This window comes from Prionailurus viverrinus, chromosome C1, assembly GCF_022837055.1.
Source record: "Prionailurus viverrinus isolate Anna chromosome C1, UM_Priviv_1.0, whole genome shotgun sequence".
Taxonomy (NCBI): Eukaryota; Metazoa; Chordata; class Mammalia; order Carnivora; family Felidae; genus Prionailurus; species Prionailurus viverrinus.
The window spans coordinates 188074949-188088940 of record NC_062568.1 but is presented as its reverse complement, the minus strand read 5'-3'; positions in this window follow the sequence as shown (position 1 = coordinate 188088940).

Here is a 13992-nt window from a genome sequence, read left to right as displayed (position 1 = left end):
TAGCTCTAATCTGTTTTACTTGATGATAATACCAGAGGTCTCACCCAATCCCCAACCCAAGTCATTCATCAAAGCAGCTCTACCACACACATCTATCATGTGGTCCAAGAATCTTTCATTCCAGCTTCTCAGAGGATAACATGAAACACAACACCTCCTTTTTACAGTTATAAACCCATACATAAAATCAAGGTGGGGTTCTCTCTCACCCAGCAGTGCTACAGGTAATGAGGATCATGTGGGTCTGGGCAGGAAATTCATGCTGTGTGAGCACCTATGTCTGCCCTGCCTATTCCCTGACGATTTATGACACTGCTTAATTTCATCCTCCCAACATTATTCCTGGGTTTACATAAAGAGACTGGGGGTCGGAAAAGACAAGTAACTTGTCCACGATCCAGTGAGGGAAGGGCAGGACCAGGACCAGGACTCTCCAGCCCATACTCTTTCCACTACACCAGGATGCCTCCTCTCAGGATTTGAAAACACACTGAGGTCAACATTGTGATGAGGGGTCTGCAATGTGCATGTGCACAAAATAGGCAAGTCCTATTTGGAGAGGTAAAGTCTTAGGTTTGATCAATAAGATGGCACAGATTACAACCTGTTGGAGCCAGGCAGGACCTCAGGCCATTTTGTCTAACCACCTCAGTTTATAGGTAGGGAAACGGAGGTCCAGAAAAAAATAATGACTTGCCCATGGCCACACAGGAAACTAGTGCCAACTCAGACTAGATCTCAGGCCGGGTAACAGCTTGGCCAAGGTTTCGACCACATCCACCTGCTGTCCTGCAAATAATTTACATCATATTCTGATGTTGCTTTGCATAAAAGCCTCCAGTGTCTTCCAGAACTTGAGATCAAAAATTTGTCTGTCCCATCCAGGAAAACCTGCTGAAAGAGCTCTTCCCTGGCAGCCCCCACGTATCATATGCTGCCTCCTAAGAACATCCCTCAAGGACCAGAAGACCCACCTGAAAAGCCACATCTGCTGCAGCCTCTGGATGGCCCAGCCACTGAAGGTCATGGCTGATGCCACAGCTGCTAAGTCTTTGCCAGCATCCTGAGATGCAGGTACCACGTTTGGCTTTCCATTGGAAAAGGCTGGCATGTTGCCCACGCTCAAAGTCAAATCTTTTCCACCTTCATGGGGCAGATCTAAGGCTTGCTCATGGGAGGGTTGGTGATAAGACGGAGGTTTCTACTCTCACAGGCCAACTTTGGAACCAGCCCAGACCTCTCCATCTCTGGTGCAGTGCAGCACCCCTGAAAACCCAAGACTGAGTGCAGAGAGATATGCCTTTGGCTCAATATGTAAAAACTCTCCAGCAATAAATTTAAGCAATTCCATTTGGGGCTCTCACAATTTCCTCCACTCAGGCAAACTGCTTTTTATTTCAAACGTTCCTGAAGGAAATTGGCCAATTGCTTACTTCAACTGTCGATGCCATTATGCTGAGCCTGATGGCAAGACACAAATGCAACCTGGGAATTTCTCTGCACTGGATCTTCACAAAACTGGCCACTACAACAGGGGTCTGGCCCAGAAGGGCTGTGGGTGTTGACCCTCTAGGAACTTCTCAGCACTCCCACAGAAGAGAACAAGGTGGCTAGGGCCAAGGCAGGGCTCTGAATGACTAGGAAGGAGAGAGTTTAACATTCAGCCTGGCCCTTTAGATTGACTTTACTGTCTTCAATCCAAGGGGGTGAGGTCAACTCCAGCCACTTTGAGATGGTGTCGGCAGTCAAGGAGACTGACTGGAGGAGGTAGAAGGCAGCATTAGTGCCCAAGGAGTCTGATATGATCAACAGCATCTCCATTTACTGAGTGCTTCCATATGCCAGATGCTGTGCTAGGCATTTTACGTGCACAACTGCAGTAAATTCAAACTCCTTACCATGTTCTCTGGAACAGTGCCTGGTACCTGGTAAGTAGTATACAAGTGTTGACGAATGTCGTGATTGTTAACAAGGGGCTCCTAATGAACCCCCAAGCCCACCCTCACTGGCTTGGGATAGACAAGCTGATTCTACAACTTCCTGTCACCTTAGCATCAGAGATGGAGTTGGTGGGAGGCACTGATCACTTGAACTGTTCTCAGTTTGGGCAAGGACCTGATTGGTCAGTTGTGTGTCCCCTGGCTTCCTAACCCTGACAGATGATGCATTAGGAGCATGTGTCTCCCTAGGAGCCCACACAGGCTGGCTCAGAAATGGCGCATGTGGGTCTGGTCACCTGCATGCATAGGGTTGCCTCCTCCACCTTCACCCCACAGCAAGAAAGGTTTCACCAGACACATCAAGAAAAAGGAAAAGGAGGAGTTTACTTTTTACGGCCAAAGTAGAGTTGTGGCAAGCAACTCCTGACTCCAGCATTGCCATGACAACACCTGGAAGACATCTTGGCTAAGAGCTGAGGTTTGTGAAGCTGAGTGGCTGTCTCAGGTGAACAAGGTCTGGCAAGGCTTCTCCAGGCCAAGGAGAAGGGAGCCACCAAGGGCTTCATGAATTAGTCACTCCCCTCCACAGGGTTGGCCTGAGGACCTAAAGGCAGGTCTCTTGGTGACCAATCCCTTTTGAAATGTGCTGTATACAGGGCTTCTGAGTCCCACTACCCCCACCCCCAGCCCAGAGGGCACCCACTGTTCCCTTCTCTCCATAGCCTTCAAGCTTTCAGAACAGGTCTTGGGCCCCTCCAATACCACTGTGACACCCCCATCCCCCCAATGCCAAAGCTGGATCAGTATCACAAGGATTACCGAGCATCTACTATTTTCTGGCACTAGCCAACATAACTAGGGACACAGTGATTTAAAAAAGGGGGGGGGGGCGGTGTGCCTGGGTGCCCCAGGAAGCAGAGCTTAAGGCCAAAACAAACACCAGTGACTCCATCAGTGTAAGCATCCAAGGAGAGAGTAGAGAAAATGAACAGGGGGTGGGCCAATCAACTCTAGCCCAAAGCATTAGAGACATGGAGACAATGGTGGCTATGCAATGATAATGGAGAAAACTGTATTCACAGAATGCCTCTCAGGGAGAATATTCTCTGTGCTTAGCGATTTTGATAGATTTTGATACGCCAGTTGTGAGGTGGAGCCTCAAGGCACCTGTTTAAGATATAATAGGTGCCTTAGTGTCTTCAAAGGAGGCTGGGTCTGGTTAGCTGTGGCACTTTGGTGATGCTGGGTGGGGCTTCCCTGCTCAGGACAGGAGGGAGCAGAGCCACTCCTCCCCCACCCAGACCCCTGCCTCGTTATAGATTCTGAACAAGCATGGGAAGGGTGTTGATTTGAAGAGTACCATTTTCCACCCCACCTGGAGTACTCACAGTCTGACTCCATTATGGAGAGCTCCACCAACACTAGGAAACAAAGTGGCTATAAGGCAGATATATGAAAGGTAACGAGCTTTCCACTCCCTGGGGAGTGAGGTGGCCTGGAGCTGAACTAGGCCTTCTCAGATAGGCCATGCGGCCCACAATGCTTCAGATTTTAGCCTTGCCCAGCGGCAAAGCGTGCAGGGTCTGCTCTGGGCCAAGGAGGCACCAACACTGAAGGAACCAACAGCAGTGACCAGAATTGCTGGACTTTCCAGCAAGGTGGCCTGCAGTCCAGCTCACAAAGCATCTACACTGTCTTCTCCATCCAGGGCACAGAGTGTGTAAAGTAAGGACTCCTCTGCCCCTGAGTTGCTCAGAATGATTGGGGGACGCAGCTATGCAAACAGAAAATTAACACAGCCATTAAGTGCTCTGGCCAGAGCACAGAGAAGCCCTTTTTGGAAGGACAGGTAGTCTCAGGGAAAGCTTCTCAGAGGAGTCAAGGCTGTGGTAGAGGGAAGGGCACAGGGGAGGTGAGGGAAGGAGTGTCTGAGTGAGGATAAATCAGTCCCAAACAAAAGGAATGGGATGAGCAAGGAACAGGGGCATGAAATACCACAAACATACAAGGAACAAGTCATTCTGATGGAGCACAAATCCGTACCAGTGAGTGACGGAAGATGATTCTGCCAAGACAGGAAAGACTGGGAAGACAGCAAGACTGGGAAGGGTCTTGGATGCTGTATGTTACCTAGAGTTTTATTGTGAAAGATGATGGAGGCCACTGAAAGATTTTCAAGTTGGGAATGACACAGTCCCATTTCTAAATTTCTTGACACTAATGCCCTGTTCCTTTTTTCCACATGCCTGCACCCTGGCTATTCTTCAGGGCTTCCCCGAAACCTCACCTCCCTCAGCATGTCCTCAGGACTTAACAGAAAGCTCACTGTTTTCCATTTGACCTTCACCCCAGTCACAGTGGACCCATTTTTGGACCTGGGCCCCTCACCAGACTGTAAAGATCCTAAAAGTCAGAGCTTTGTCATAATGATTCCTTGTGCCACCTGGAGAAATGCAAAACATTGCATAAATGTCTACTGCACTCACTACTATTAAGATGACTGTTATTTCTATCAGCATTATTTGCATTATTGGAGTTATTTAAATACTGAGTAATCCCTTAGCTGTAAGGATGCAGTCTCTGCCAGTGAGCCTCATTAAAGTTGACTAACCTGAATGGAAAGAGTTCAGGATTTTTAGTCTGAGGAGGTGAATTAAAATCCTGATTCTACCACTAACTGAATGAGGGGACCCCACATCACAAAATGTCTGTTGAAGAACAGAGGGTTAAGAAGGCTCTGGGAGTCAGATTTTCCAGGAGTAACACGTGGTAAAACCTGGCCCCTTATTCCAGCTGGTCAAGAGGATGTTTACACATCAGAGGCACTTTGGGCAGCCAGTCCCCAACCCCAGCGAAGTGGGACAGACTCTACCCCAGCACCTTACACACACTATGTGTCTGCTCCAGTACACCCCTTTAGAGGTCCCAGAGCATGTAAAATGGATGCTATGGAAGACTAGCTGTGAGTTCCCAGAGATTAGGCTAAGACAGGTCAGGTCAGAAGTGTCCACAGGATCAGGAGAGGCCCAGACATCAAGGGGTCCCTGTGACCTGTGTCTTCTTCAGCCTCCCAGAGACTAAGCCCCTGGGAAAACCAAGACTTCACAGTGGAAGTGCTGACTCGTGAACCCTACAGGAGGAGGTACAGGATTGCTGATCAGTCATGCCTGCAGCTCCTAATCATCATCACAGGGCAGACCTGCCTGCAAGGATGGAAATTGTCTACAAACACCAACACAATCCTATGAAGCATCATCTGGCCACAGTCTGTGTCTACCTCCATTGACCATCAAAGTGGACACAGCTGAGCTGGCTGACCCACCAGTGACCTTCCCTCCCTCACCCTTCCAAAGATGTTAAGCCATCAGAATCTGAGGCTTACTCTAGTAGAAGAGGGTACCCATTACCCCATTAAGATGAAAACAAGTGCATGCAATATGGACTCAGGGTAAGGAGCATAGTAAGAGACAGAGAAGTCATGGCCATTCACATGACCCAGGGCCATGAGGAACATACCCACTCATGGCTCCTCCTCTTCACCATCATCTCCAGGCCTCCTTAATGAACACTTACTTAATTACAAGGGGCCTTATCAGACTGCCTATGAATTTGAGTACCATTCACATTTAATCTTTGCGTTGTTTTTTAGGTGAAGGGTCTCAGGAGAAGTCTAATTCTTTTTCTGAATTGAAGTGGTCCTGATTTGGTGTCTGATTCTCATACCTTCCCTGGTCTGGTTAATATTTTGGGGCTCAAGTTTGGCACAATGACCCAACTGCAAAGGAACCTGATGAACTGATCAGTGCCAACCTGGAGGGTGAGAGATTACGGGCCAGTATATGGGACATCTTTCTAAGCATCAGAAATTCCTGAAGAAAGAGCATGCTGACTCACAGATAGTGAGCTTCCTGTCACTGGAAAGATCCAAGCAGAAGCTGGAAAACTACCTGGTGAAGAAGTTGTGGAGGAAAGGCATGAATCTGTAAAGGTCTGTGTCTCTTACAGCCTCTCTACTTAGAAAGGGTCCCCCTGCTGAAGTTATGCATGCCCTTGCCACTTTGAGGATCTATTTCCTTGGCAGAAAAAAAAAACTGTGCCAAATGGCAGCAGAAGTCTGCCTTCTCTCTGTTTTCTTTTGCATGATGCCTCCCCAGAGACAGGCAACACCTCCCTTGTTCTTCCTGCTCTAAACACAACTAGAGTTTAGTCCAAGGAAAGGAGTTGTTTTTTTAAAGCCTTGTTATACTCCAAGAAATAAATAAAGATGATGTGAGTAAGCAGAAGAGGCAGGGATCCAGGTAATCTGCAGCTGTCCCCCAGGATTTTACTTCCTAGGGAGCTACCTGGTGGGATCACCCTAGGCTGTCCCTAAAGATGCACTGACCCACTCCTTTCAGTGGGTCCTGTGTCCCTGCCCTCTAACAAAGATAGGACGACTGCTAAACAGAGAGGCTTTCCTGACAGAGAAAAGCAAGGATTCAGCCTGGATGCCAGCTACCCAGCTACCAACTCAGAAGTTACTGACTACATCCCATCACCAAGAGGGATTTAGACAATTTCAGAATGTGTGCAACTTTCAAAAGTTAGTTAGATTTATTATCTCCTCCCAGTTGCTGTTAGGAATTAGCAGTAAAACCCTTAAAATTTAAATGTCCTACTTGTTTTAAAGGACAGGAAGACTGTGTCCCACCAGAAGGCCAATCTTAGTGGAGAGAATCCCAAGGAATAGAGTGGCAGCTTAAAGACAAATGCTACAGAACGAATTCCAGGGCTCAAGACTCAGATGCCTAGCTGCAGCAGTTGAGAGGAGTGAACTCACAGACACCTGCTGGTGCATCCAGCAAGCTCTTCTTATCTTTGGACTGTTCCCTGGTACACTACAGTTGCCCTCACGGTGGCTCCACCCCCTGGCCATAAGTGACTGGATCATAGGAGGACACATGACTAAGATGGACCAATCCATTTTCCATTCAAAAATGTGAACTGGAGGACAGAGCGGCAAGCTGAGAGCTGAGTCAAGCTAGTAGCCGTGCTCTTCGGTCAACCATGTGGTGGCGTCACTTAGGAATGAAATGCAAATTCTTACGGCTGTTGGGGGAGAGAGGTTGGGTCCAGCAAGTCCACGAGCGGTGGTTCTACCGTCTAAAGTTAGAGAAGCTTTGCCCCAGAGGGAAGGAAGTCTATGAATTCAAGTAGATTGTTCAACGTTTCTGTGACTTCTGTGAGACACTGGAATATACTTCTGGTAAATCAAATATATTTTGTCTTATACTACTTTGAATTGGTTTCTGTCACTTGCAAACAAGAGCACCTTAACTAATATGGCTGGTTGAGCCTGGGATGACAGAAGCAGACCTTCATTCCCCAAATCCTCACCACCACCTCCCAATGCTGGCCCACAAAGGAAGGCATCCTTTCCCATCCCACCTCCTGTTCCTTCAGTGGGAATCCCCCTAATCCCACCTTCCTCGACTTTCTACCTGCAGTTCTTTGGATTTGCCATTTTGTGAACTTGTTTTTCAAGTCACTCACCGCCCCCCCCCATCCTTTATTTACCATCTCAACTTAGAATCTAACATGTTACTATAACACCTTGAATTCTCTTCCTTTAGTCAATGCTATAAACGCTCCACCCAGATTGTCCCTCTATTCTCCAAAGCAGAGGCATCCCCCACTTCTTCCCAGGAATGCATTTCTTTTAGGAAATTGAAAGCTTCTTACAGTAGCACCCAGGGTCACACAAATAGTAAGGGACACATTCAGATACCAGACCAAGTCTGCCTGCCTGCAAAACTCGTGTTCATTCCACTGTATCACTGCTTTTCATCTGCAAACTGTCTCCTTAATCCTCCTTCCTTCCCCTGAGTGAGGAGCAGTAGCTGAGCTGAGAGCCTCCCTTTCCCTCTCCCAACCTGAAGACTGTGCTCTGCAAAGCAACAGATTCTGCTCTTTATTTCTCTACCCTCCTTTATGTATACATGCACACCCATATGTATACAAGCACACACACACGTACACAAGTGTGTGCACATATGTGTGTTAGCAAAAATTTCAATTCCAAACAGCTGTTTGAAAGTCCATTTGTTTGCAAGTCCAAAGAACCTACTGAAGGTTAAGCTTATAATCCCCAGGTACATTTTCCACCAAATAGAAGAGTGAGTTGGTGCTTCGCATAATCTTCTGTTTTGCTCTGATAGGTGTTCTTTTTCCAAAATATCCCTAGTTCTCCCACTTTGAAAATCTGCTGAGACAGACAAACCCCTCCTTCAAGATTTCTCTGAGAGAAGTCCTTAGCAGCTACAGTACCAATATCACTTTGACCTTGTGTAGATGGTAGGGACCCTGAACCTGTGGAATCTTCATGGCTCACAACAGCTGTAGCACTTCTGCAATGGCCATGTTCTCAGACTCCTCAAGCATCTCCTGGGCTCACATAAGGCTATGGGGTATCCATTAATGATAGCAATTAATGATATTGCTCCTGTCTAGCCATATACCCAAAAATTTTCCTACTTTTTTTATTTTTCAATTGCTTCTCATCATATTTTGCTGACTCTTGTCAATGGCATGGGCACAGAATTTTTTACATGTTTCCTGATTCACTCTTGATCCTTTACAATAACTCATTGTCAAAAAATTGTATCCCATTTTCACTTGCAACATCCATTTTCTCACCACTTCCAATTTCTGAAATTATTATGCCACTTTGGTTTCCATCGTAACCATATGTCTCTTCTAACTAGCATTTCCAACACGCTCGCTCACTGTGTCTCCACTTATTGGTCATGATGATAACAACGTTTATAAAACACCTTCAGTCTGAGCACAAACACAGCAAACGTACCCTAATAAATCAAGCAACAACTATGCCAACCACAGCCGCCACCTGTTGGTGGCAGGAAGAATTGACATGCCTTTGCTGTGGAGCAGAAGTCGGCAAACTTTATTTGTAAATAAAGTTTTATTGGAACAAAACCATGCCTATTGTATATGTCAGCTCTCAAACTACAACAGCAGCATGAATACTTGTGACAGACATCATGTGGTCCTCAAAGCCTGAAGTAGTTATGATCTGGCCCTTTGCAGAAAATGTTTGCCCACGCCTGCTCTGAAGCATTTATGGAAATTAATAGCTTTAAAGTTTGTAAGTAGTGGAATAAACAGCTTGAGACCATGCATGACTCAGATAAATGACTCTCATGAAGCTCATTTGCATGACAGCTTTTGAGAGAATTCATCCTAAGGATGGAAGAGACCAAATTCAACTGGCCTGACCCAGTCAGAAAATTTTAGTCAATGCATAGAAGAAAATTTCTCATTACTGTATAGGGGCTATCACTCCAACCCATCCTTAGCTAATTTCCATAGATTCATGTCTGGATCTAGGAGGAAAGAGGGCTTACTTTTATCAGACAGCTATAGTCTAAATGATGCTGCATAACAAACCATCTTAAAACTCAGTGGCACACAGCCATAAGCATTCATTCCTCTCTCTAGCTTCTGCAGGTTGGGAAGGGAGGTTCTGCCTCAAGCCACAGGTCTGCTGTGTCTGGCTCTGCCCCACATGACCCTCATTCTTCCAGGACAGCAGTCTACCCAAGAAGGGCTATTCTTCCCCTTTTCACATTCGTCTCCTATCGATGGCAGATGCCTAAGAAGGCAAATCCAATGGCACAAGCACATTCCAAGCCTGTGCTTGTTTTACATCTTCCAGCATCCCATTAGCCAAAGCAAGTCACATGGCCAAGACCAACGTTAATGGCTGGGAAATACACTCCTTTCATATAGGTTCAGGAGAAGGAAATTAATATTTGCTGAATGATAAGATACTTAAGTAAAGACTGAAAAGACTGTTTCATCAAGCTGTATAGAATTTTGGGATGTCTCCAAGACAGTGCCACACAAAAGAGAGAAAAGCTTCCTCCTTTTCTCTCCACCTTCGCCACACGTATCATTCTGCTTGGGCACTTAGAACTACGTCCCTTGAGAGATAGCAGCAGTAATCCAGTGAAGCAACAATGAGGCAGTGGTGGGGTCTGGGGGACACTGCTGGACCTGGCAAAACAGCAGAGGAGCTCAGTCGGTTATATGGGAGTGCAGAGGGAGAGGCTGCAGTAGCCCAGCAGAGCAACACTGGAAGATTCCAGCACCTGCAGAGCAGCCGAGGTGTCTACAGGGGTCAGCCATGCCCAGTGGAGCAGCAGCACCCCCTAGAGGAGAACATGGTACTCAGTGAAACAACTGCATACTTGTCCAGACCATTCAAACACATGTGAGGATTCTCAGGAAATCATGAGATTTTTCTTTTCTTTTCTTTTTTTTTTAAAGAGAGAGCAGGGTGAACAGGCAAAAGGAGAGGGAGAGAATCCTAAGTAGGCTCCACACTCAACGTGGAGCCCGACACAAGGCTCAATCCAGGAGCCTGGGATTCATGACCTGAGCCCAAATCAAGAGTTTGATGTTCAACCAGCTGAGCCACCCGGGCGCCCCAGGAAATCATGAGCTTTTTCATAGGAGACTAAGGTGGGGATGCAAGGCAGTGAAATCTCTGAGTCAGGTGACTAATACCCACAGACTGATGGATCCTGGAAAAATGCAAGTTGGGATCTCTGACTCCAAATAGCAGGCTCATCAGAGCAGAGATTCCCTTAAAAACACATACATGCACGCATGTCCACACACACACACATACACAACACAAACACCCTTAGGTCCCACCCATTAGAAAGAAGCAGAGCATTAGACTCTCATAAGATTTCCTTCCTTCCTTCTATAGACTCATCAAACAGATTCCTACCAATTCTAACCAAGACAGGTCAGTGAACTGTAACCAATCCTGCACCCAGGGACTAAGCAGCCTCAATTCTGGAGTCTCTGGAGAAGTGCTTTGAAATGCCTCTTTGTAGGGGAAGCTCCTCCCTGCTCTCCATCTGTCCAGCCCCACCAGGCCCTGTAGCTGGTGATCATTAAGCAGTAAGTGCAGTCTTAATGGTGGCTAATGGTGGGCTTAAATACTCAATACTCGAAGGAACCCCAGGGGTTGACTCACTTACATGTATTGAGTGGTCCTGCAGACCCATGGAACGGCTCCTCTTAATGAGATCGACCAAACATTGAACTTGAGCCCAAGAAATGGCTGAGAAGAGGACGCGAACCCTGCTAAGGCCCTATGTAAGAGGCCAGTGTGAGAGCACAGCCTCTTTGGCTATTTTCTCTGAGGGGTCTGTTGCAAGGGCCACCCTGCAGGGATTGAATAGCTAAGGTGTTGTTGTAGGTGATAGTTAAGGCTGCCTTGACCTCCACCTCTGCTCCACTTCCATCACCATTCCCACAACAATACCCTGTAGTTCATGTTCACCCAGAACTTCCAGGCCTCAGAATCCATTCTGCCTGCTCACACCACCTGCCCTCCAGCTCTCTCCCACCTGTCTCCTAACACCCTGACTTTCCTCTAACATTCTCTATTCTCACAATGGCCACATGTTTCTCCCCAAGTGTGCAAGCCAGAGACCTAGTAGTCATTTGAAATACCTTCCTCTCCCTGGATCACCTATATCAATCCATTCCAGGTCCTACTGACTTCCTCCTAAATGTCTCTTTAATCTGCCCACCCCTCTCCATTTTCTTTGTCTGACTTCCTATCATCTCTTGCTTGGATTGCTTCAGTGGACCCCATGGCAAGGACCCTATTGTATCCATCTCTGTATCTCAAATGCTGCACCCAGGTCTGGCCCAAGATAAGAACTCAGAAAATTCTGGCTGAATAAATGAATAGATAAAAGGGCCAAAACATATATTTATGAGTAATTGCTCTCAGCCAGTACTGTACTGGCTGAATGTACTTGGACTCGTCACTTCTATATGCTTTGAGCCTGTTCCCCCACCTGCTAAATGGAAATAATCCCAACAGAATTGTTGTAAAGATGATAGGAAATAATGCTAAAAGAATTATGTTCTGCTGCTAATAATAACCTGAGGAACAATGACCTAACCCAAGTGGTATTTTTTCTTTCTTTTCCCATAAGAAGCCTGGAAGCTGCTGTTCCTAGCATTGGTCCAGAGGCTCAGGCACATCTAGGCCAAGATTTCTATGATATTCTTGGCCTTTACCTTATGATTAACTTATGTTTACAGAAGGGCTGCGATACCTCCAGCGTCAGCCCACATTCCAAGTAGAAAGGGGGAAACACCAAGGGCAAAGAGCAAAAAGGGTGCATGCCAGCTGAGGTGGCTCCTTTTAAAGAGCTCCACACATCTAATTTGATTAAAAAGTAAAGCTTTAGAGTGGATATCAAATATATCCTTGAATGACTGTCAGTCAATGTTCTTGGATGCAAGTATTGGAAATATCATTGGCCATAGTTATTTTTAAAAAAGAATTTCTTGGAATAATATTGAAGGCTCACAAATTACTAGGAGACTGAGGGCTGGAAAATAAGCAAGAACCAAGGACTCTCCCGAGGGCCAAGCATAGGAAATGATCTATCCAGGATGCTATGGCCACTACAGCAGGACACAATTGACTATCCACAGCTCCTATTGCCACTAGGCTATCACATGGTTGCCACTAGGTAACCATCATGGCTACCACAAATGAATTCCCAACCATGGTTCCTTTTTCCTTTCTTCCTTTCTTTCTTTCTTTCTTCCTTTCTTTCTTCCTCCCTTTCTTTCTTTCCTTCCCCTTCCTTCCTTCCTTCCTTCCTTCCTTTTTTCCTTCCTTTCTTTTACCATTTTATCCAGAGTCAAACTCCTGGGCAGAACCCAGTACGTCAGTAGGGATCTTGGCAAGGATTGAATGACTTGAGAACTTAATAAAGGAGCTATTTATAAAGAGATGGGTAGGGTATGGGGAAACCACAAGAATGTCAGCATTCTGGAGTTTGTAACAGCAAGGTGCTGTGATTGACCTGAAGAGGCAAGAAAGAGAGTGGTTACTGAAGCCCAGGATATCACATTAACTCTAGGTCATTAGGTCCAGCTTTCTCTTTGCTAAACTAGTGCATCAGTACTTCTCAAAATGTGCTTCCCCCAGAGCAGCAGCACCCGTGAACTTGTCGGAAATGCAAACACTTAGGGCCCACCCCAGACTTCCTGAGACAGAAACTCTGGGGGTGGGTCAAGCAATCTGTGACTTTCAAAGCTCTTTAGGTGATTCTGATCCTAAAGTTTGAGAACCACTGTAGCATACCAAACGTTGGCAAACTTTGTCTGTAAGGGACCGGATAGTAAATATTTTAGGCCTTGAAGGCCATACAGTTCCTCTCTTAACTACTCAACTCTGCCTCTGTGATGTAAATGCACTCTAGACAACACATAAGCACAGCTGTGTTCCAATAAAACTTTACTTACAGAAACTGCAATTTGAATTTCATATAATGTTCATGTATCACTCAATATTATTCTGCTTTTCAACTTTTTCAACCATTAAAAAATGTAAAAACCATTCTTAGCACCAGAGTTACATACAAACACACAGTGAGCTGGATGTGACCCACAGGCGCAGTTTGAGGACCCCTGGAGTAGATTGTTAACACCACCCACGGTGCTCAAAGCTGGAACTTTCAATTCTGAATCCCAGGAGAACACACCCACGGCAATGAATTGCAAGAAACTTGCCAACCTTATTCTCTTCCTTCCCTCTATCTCTTGCCAGTGGTCCCCAGTGGCTGAACTGCTTCCTGGGACACAGAGTAGGGTGGAAAGGTGGAAAGTAGATCTGCGGAGGTGGGGGTGGCATCTGGGAGATTCTATCACACACACTCAAGTCAGGAGCGAGAGAGAGGAGGGAGACTGCTCTCCTTCAATTCCCTAGAGGGGGCGCTGGCTCGGAAAGGAAGGGAATGGGATATTGCAAAAATATAATGCATCAACTATCCGCTACAATGGTATGTTTTCATCAGATGGGAATCTGTTGTCTTAGCGTCGTGTTGATACTGCCCAAATTTCACTCAGATTGGATCTAAAATACTCGGCAGCCACCACTTGAGTTAAGGTAGAAAGATAGGGGGCGCCTGGGTGCCTCCGTCTGTTGAGCGTCCAACTCTTGATT